This window comes from Lissotriton vulgaris, chromosome 5 (genome assembly GCF_964263255.1).
Source record: "Lissotriton vulgaris chromosome 5, aLisVul1.2, whole genome shotgun sequence".
Lineage (NCBI taxonomy): Eukaryota > Metazoa > Chordata > Amphibia > Caudata > Salamandridae > Lissotriton > Lissotriton vulgaris.
In genome coordinates, this window is record NC_141693.1 from 351,628,869 (window position 1) to 351,636,071 (window position 7,203).

Genomic DNA, 7,203 nt, shown 5'->3' on the forward strand with positions numbered 1-7,203 from the left:
CAATAGGGGCTTGTAAGTATGCCCCTGTTGGACCCGGCCCTTTTGGTAGGTTCACCCCGAGACCTTTTGCTTTTTCCTAGCCTGTTTCTGTGACCTGGTGTTGGCGATTTTAGGCCTCTGCGCACTTTTTCACTGTGGTACAGTGTAAAGTGCGTGAGCTCTCTGTGTATGTGTGGTGAGTGACCTGCCCTCCCATAGGAATGAATGGGGAGTATGTATGCCCATGGTACTTCCTGATGTGTGGGAAGTGCAGGGTCGAGTTTGGTATGTGCGAACTCGTGAGAGTGAATGCTGCGCAATGGTATATGTGGCATGATTGTTTCTAGTGTAGAAGTGCCACTTCTAGAAGTTGGCATGTTTGTGTAATTTGTGTCTGGCATGTGATTGGCTGAGGATAGCTGGTGAGCCTGGCTCCAAGAGTCTGGGAGGGTCTGCCCCGGTGGTGAATGGAGTGTTTAGCATGCTGATGTGAGGGGAGGAGTGAGCCTGGGCCTGCTTGTGGATTGACCGTCTGGTTTGAGGGTCCTGAATGAGGCTGGGTTTTCCCCACACAATGCTGGCTCCACCCCCCAGTTCTAGCTGATTCTCACACTGCCTGCACCCTTTAGACAATGGATTTGGGTATAAAAAGGGTGCTGTGACACTCTAAAAATGTTCTTGTTTCTGACTTGATTCCTACCAGGGGCATGCTGCTGCTTAGGCCCAGGGGAATTCCTGGGCCCTGCCCAGCCCCTGGATATCTGATGGACTTTCCTTTTCTGGGAGCTGCTGTGCTCCACCTTATGTCCTGGACTATTGAGGTCCTGGGCTCCTGAAGAACTTTGCTAGAGGATTTCTCTTATTAGGAGCTGCTGTGCTGCCTCCTTGATGCCCCAGGACTTCTATGGACCCTTCTTGCTGGGGGAGGTCATCTCCTTTTCTGGGGCCCCTGGTGCTGCCTGGGCCCCCCAGCGCCTTGAGAGCGCTTTGTTTCCATTACTGGGCAGAGCGCTGTGGTTTTCCCCTGAGGGAAGCGCTCCTGCCCTTTGTGTGGCCACCCTGCGTTAAGCCCTGCTTATATTTTTAAGTACGGGTGCCACCCCGTTTATTTAATTATTTTGCGAGTGCCCACCTCGCTTCTCTATTTTATTTTAATCTCGAGGGTGCCCACCCCTCGTTTTGCCCCAGAAATCACCGCCGCAGCCCGAGCCGCGTCAAGATGGCCGCACAGGAAGTCAGGCAGCCTTGCGCCTGTCCGTAGGCGGGACTTCCGGGTTGCAGAGGAAGTCCCGCCCCATTGCCGTGGTGTGATTGGCCACCACCGGCCGTGCGTGAGTAGGAGCATGGTGGCGCCGGTGTGAGCAGGGCTCCCGTGTTCTGGGGAGAGCCCTGCTGGTGGCCAAAAGAGACTTGGTGATGCGGACAGCGACGTCGGCAGGGCTCTCATGAGGGAGAGAGCCCCGCTTGCTGCAGCCATGGATGAAGTTGCCGCCCGGAGGAGCCCCAGCCAGCAAACAGCCCGGTGAGTGAGGGGCTGCGGGGGGAAGCTCCGGGCGGGTGTTAAGGCCAGGGCGAGGCCCCGGATGCTGTTGGTGCAAACAGGGCGGCCCCGGTTGGCAGTGGGTCACCCCAACGTTGTAGAGCCCTGAGAAGGCTCCCTGGGGGCATGTTTGTCTAGAGCCCCGAGAGACTCCCTGAGGGCATATTTGTTGTGGAGCCCCGAGAAGGCTCCGGGGCCATTTTAATTAAAGGGGGCGTCCGGTCACATTGCCGGTGCCCGCCCCCTCCTGCCTGCGAGGTATTTGTTCAGAGCTCGAGAGGCTCCATCAGGCCTATATTGTTTTAAGAGTCTCTGAGGCTCTTGGGGGCATTTGGCCATGTTTAGCCCACAAAGGGCTCCAGCCTCGAGGGCTCCATGGGGCATCTTTGTTTTAGAGCCTGTGTGGCTCCAGCATTTGGCCATGTGTGATGTCCAGAGCCTGTGTGGCTCCAACGTGCGCAGTTCAGAGCCTGTGGGGCTCCAACAGCTGGTGCAGATTTATTCTAGGGGCTAGTGACAGCCCCTGTCGCAGTTTTGTTTTCCAGCTGCTCAGCAATTAGTGGGCAGCTGCACCGTGTAGGTCTTGTGATTGCTCCCAGGTGCCCAGCAAGTAGTGGGCACCTGCAACGTTTAGGTTTTGCGCCGGTGGCGCAACCCTGACTGGCGCTGCGTGGCAGCGCGCCCTGACATTCTGGACACTGGGCTCTTTAGTCCCTTTATTAGATGGGGGTTGGTATGTGATTTTATTTAGGCGCAATGTGATTATCTATGTGATGGTGATTGCCTAATGTGAGTTTTGCGCAATGTGATGTGGTGCTAGGAAATGTAATGCATTTAATATGATTACGCACCTTGATCTTACACCTCTGAAGGTTTTTATGCATCATGTGTTTTTGCGCTATTGAGTTATGTTCTGGCACCTCTGAATGTTTTTATGCATCATGTGTCTTCCTTGATTTTACACCTCTGAATGTGTTGGTTTATGCATCATATGTTTTTCCTTCCTTACACCTCTGAATGTTTTAGGCATCATGTGTTTTCTCCGGTACCTCTGAATGTGTTTTGATGCATCATGTGCCTTGTTCTTACACCGCTGAATGTATGTTTTATGCATCATGTGTTTTCCTTCCCTACACCTCTGAATGTTGTGAGGCATCATGTGTAATGTGTTCTTGCTTATACCCCTAGTTGTATTGTGATACTTAGGTGGTTGTTCTTTTTAGTACAGGTGATCCTAGTGAGGTCCTGGTTCCCTGCGTGACATTCTCCTAAGGTGTTTAGGGTTGCGTAGGTGGTACTTACCTGTTACCAGTAGTTACTGGTTGTGATTTATATTTGCTAATTTGTGCTACAGTGATTTTATATTCTATTTTCTACTAAGTGCTGATTCTGACAGGCACCCATGTGGCCCTGTCCTGTGTAAATAATCCCTTGTGAATATTGCCCGTGCCAGTTGGCACAATGTACATGTGTGATTCTATCTGATGTATTTTGACAATACAGAAGTTTGTGGAGTGCCTAGGATGCTGTTGCTGGTGTGTGCTGCCGCAAATGCTTTACACATTGCCTCCGGGATAGGCCTGGCTGCTCGTGCCAAGCTACCAAGGGGGTGAGCAGGGGTTATCTTGGCGTGTGACTCCCTTGCCCTGACTAGAGCAGTGGTTTCTGCCTGGCTTTGGCGTCAGCCTTAGCAATCCTGAAATAGCCAGTTTCAACAGCCCCCAAGTGTCTTTCTCTGGTTTCAGTGGCTGCAGCCTGTGTTCCCTTCAGACTACAGATTCTATTACAGGACCGGAGGCTTCAGATTATGCTTTCTCTCTCTTTACTGCACAAAACAGCAGCCAATAGAATTCTTTTTTTACAACAACAGTAACATTCCCAGAATGCTTAGCATGCCTTCCATAACAACCATAGAGACTAGCCCTATATAAGTCTCTTACCCACTTACCCAGCGAGCACTTCCTCTTTCTTTGCTGCTCGCAGCCAAACATAAGTGCTTCTTTTGTTCTGTCTAGTAGCGCGCTGCTTGGTGTATTTTAATGTTAATTTGAACTCTGGCGAATGTCCGTGCTACTGCGCTGCTGTTTCACGCTGCCTGGCAGCTTGTGGACTGAACTTGGGTTCGTGTGAGGAACGCTTCAGGGCATTTAATTTACCCGCTCTGTCCTGCCCTCGAGCGGTGGCGCGCGGTCAGCGCGAGAATCTCTGTCCGCGCGCACCTCCGCCCGACGGTGTTTTTTCCCGTTTCCCTTCGGTCCCGGTCCCTTCTGTACTTGCGGTGCCTCCCCTCATTCAGGCCTCGTCGCTGATTGCCGATCACCAGCCGGGTGCAAGAAGCCAAATTGGTCTCCTTTTGGGCTTCTTTTGGGCTCCTTTTGGGCTCCGTGCAGCCCTAGCCCCGATTTCTTTTCCTCGCGCTCGTCTTTCAAACGAGCTTCAGGGTGACAAGTAGCTTAGGTGACAGGTTGTCCTGCGGTCCCATTGCTGACGCCCTCCAAGGGCTGGTTATAATATTGGAGTTAGGCCAAAGCTGTGTGCAAGCTTTTAAAATTATATTTGGCTGGTGACTGTCTACAGCTTTGCTGAGGAGCATTTTTCTGATTTACCCATATTTTTGCACATAGGGTGGCTCCCCCTTGATTAATCCCTTTGGAATTGCTTGGATTGGTTCAAGCTTTCTAAATATCTGGTACTGCCTTTTCAATCGCACAATGGAAAACTGGGCCTACTGCGAGGAAGATCAATACGGGTACTATGAGGAGGCGCAAGTTACGCCTCTGGAGGACAACCTAGTGGATGCTTTGGACGCATATGTGCAGCAGTCTGTAAGTAGGGCAGTTGAGGTGGCGGTCCCCAAGACGGTGAATAAGGCGCTGGCTGTCGCTCTACGACCGATTACAGCGCAACTTGAGCAATTTGCGAAGAGGCATAGCATGCTACCTGAGCCTTTCCCAGCCTCTTCTGGTGCTACCTCTGCTACAACCTCTGCTAGCACCTTTTCTTCTAATTGGCCTCACGCTCTGGCTTTGACTAAGTTGCCCCCTCCACCTGTTAGTGACCACCAATACGCGGTGGCGGGCCCTAGTCAATCTTTCTACCACCATGGTGTATACCACCACGGACACGGACACAGACTCCACTAGTAAGACAGAGAACCCCAAGAAGAAGAAAGCCAAGAAGCGCTCCGGGGGTTCCCAAGTAGCGCCGGCGTACCAATCTACATCTCCTTTTGATTTAAATCCGGCGGACATTGTCCATCCGCGTTCCTCCGATTGGGCCCCTCCCCCTGAGGTTGCTGGCTACATCCAGCTGAACCTCAGGCGTAGCTTTGACAGGGAAGTCAGGAGCAGGCTACGCCCGGAGTGTTCTCGCCCGGATGTCCCAAACAGGGTGGCGGAAACGTCGGAGATAGATCCGAACATGCTGGTGTTTCTTAAAAAATTTGCCAAAGACCCGAAGAAGGGGATCAACAGAGCTTGGCGCAGGTGCCAAGATAAGCTCTTGGATACCGTTGGTCCGCTGGCGAAGATCCTGGAATTGGCTCTGGTTGCCAAGGAAACGGGTGCGCTCATATACCCAGACATCCTGGCGGGATGTGCTCAATGCGCCATTTGTTTCGTAGGGAATGCCAACTGTGCTATTTCATCGGAGCATAGGAAGCCCTTACTCATGAGGATGGACAGCAACCTTACGGAGCTGGCATCTGCCGAGCCAGGCCCTTTGGCTGAGGGTTTGCTGTTCGGGAAAAAGGTCGTGAAGGACGTCTCCAAGTACGTCGGGACCTTTACTTCACTTGATAAGGCCCAAACCAATCTTCGGAAGGTTTTCCAGACTGGCCTTTTTGGAAGGGCCCAGCGAGGCAGGGGCCGCTCGCCAGGCCGTCCTTATTTCCAGGGCCCACAGAGAGGTCGATAGGGCAGAGGCAGAGGGGACTTTCAGGACACCACCAGAGGCGGAACGTTCTACTCCTCCAGGCGCCAATTCAAAGGCAGATTTCGTCATGGCGGCCAAAGGGGTAGCTTCCAGCCACAACTTACTGCAGGTGAGTCCAACACCTTTGTTCTCTTATCCTCTGGGGGGTCGTATCCGGCACTTTCTACACAATTGGTCTCAAATTACACAGGATTCTTGGGTTCTGCAGACAGTGGCGGGTTTCCACATAGAGTTTTATCAAAACCCAGTGCAGGATACTCCTCCCCCTCCCCTGTATTTTTCCCAACTAGACATGAATTTTATAGATCAAGAGATAGAAGAATTGCTGCAAAACCATGCGGTAGCCTACTGCGAAGGCAAACCAGGTGGTTTCTGCAGCAACGTTTTCTTGGTCCAGAAAAGAGGCGGCGGCTATCGCTTAGTTCTCAATCTGAAAGGGTTCAACGTCTTCGTTCTCTACAGGCATTTCAAGATGGAGGGGATCCATCTTTTGGCGGACATTTTGAGGCAAGGGGACTGGCTTGCCCGCCTCGACCTCAAGGACGCCTACTTGGCAGTTCCGATCTTTCCCCCTCATCTGCGATTCTTGCAATTTCTCTGGCGAGGCAGACGACTGGAATATTTGGTCCTGCCTTTCGGTCTTTCCTCAGCTCCTTGGTGTTTCACCAAGCTGATGAAACCGGTCATGGCGCTCCTCAGGGAGCAGGGAATTTGTCTGATTATATATCTCTACGATATCCTGATCATGGCGGCTTCCGAGGAACTAGCATCCCAACATCTTCGCAAGACGATGTCTCTGTTGGAGAATTTGGGATTCGTGATCAACAGGAAGAAATCGGTGCTAACACCAACCCAATCCTTAGAATTTCTGGTGTTCGTGATCGATTCTCAGTCAGCACAGTTGCTCCTGCCCAAGCACAAGCTGAAGGATCTCAAAAGAGAACTTCGGAAGATGCTAGAATCTCAACAGATGTCTCTCAGAGCGATTGCGCGATTGGTGGGCCTTCTGGCCTCTTCCCTACAGGCGATATTCCCGGGCCCCCGTCATTACCGGGCCCTGCAGCGCCTGAAAATATGGCACCTCTCTTACTCGAACATGATTCCCCCTACGGAGGACGCCCGAGAGGAGATCATATGGTGGTTAGCCCATGTAGACGCTTGGAACGGGCGAGCAATCTTCGGGTTTCACCCGGAGATCGTGATAGAATCAAATGCCAGTTGGTCGGGCTGGGGAGCCCGGTGTGGGACGATGATGACATGGGACAGATGGTCATCTCAAGAACTAGAATTTCATATCAACTGTCTCGAACTTCTTGCGGGGTCGGGGTCCGGACGTTTTCCCCCAAGAGGGTTTCCTGCTGTATTCTGCTGCGGATGGACAACATCTCTGCGGTACGCTATATAAACAAGCTGGGGGGCACCAGATCTCCGATGTAGGTGGAGATACCCAAGGACTTCTGGCACTATTGCCTGGCTCATCAGATAACAGTGGTGGCAGAGTATCTTCCGGGCAAGGAAAATACGATTGCGGACTGGAATTCTCGTCATTTAAAAGTCTACAGCGATTTGAAGCTTCATCCATCGCTCTTCCAAATGACTCAATCGATTTGGGGTCTGTGCCACATAGACCTGTTTGCGTCCAGACTGAACAGTCAACTGGAGGCGTTCTTCAGTTGGAGGCCGGACACGCTGGCGAGGGCCACGGATGCATTTTCTCAGGATTGGTCAACGTCCCTCAACTATGCCTTCCC

At 52.2% G+C, this 7,203-nt stretch overlaps 1 pseudogene; it reads left to right on the forward strand.

Moving 5' to 3' along the window:
• Window positions 1-4,230: 4,230 nt before the first annotated feature.
• LOC147710883 (uncharacterized) lies at window positions 4,231-6,889 on the forward strand (annotated as a pseudogene).
• The last annotated feature ends 314 nt before the right edge of the window (window positions 6,890-7,203 follow it).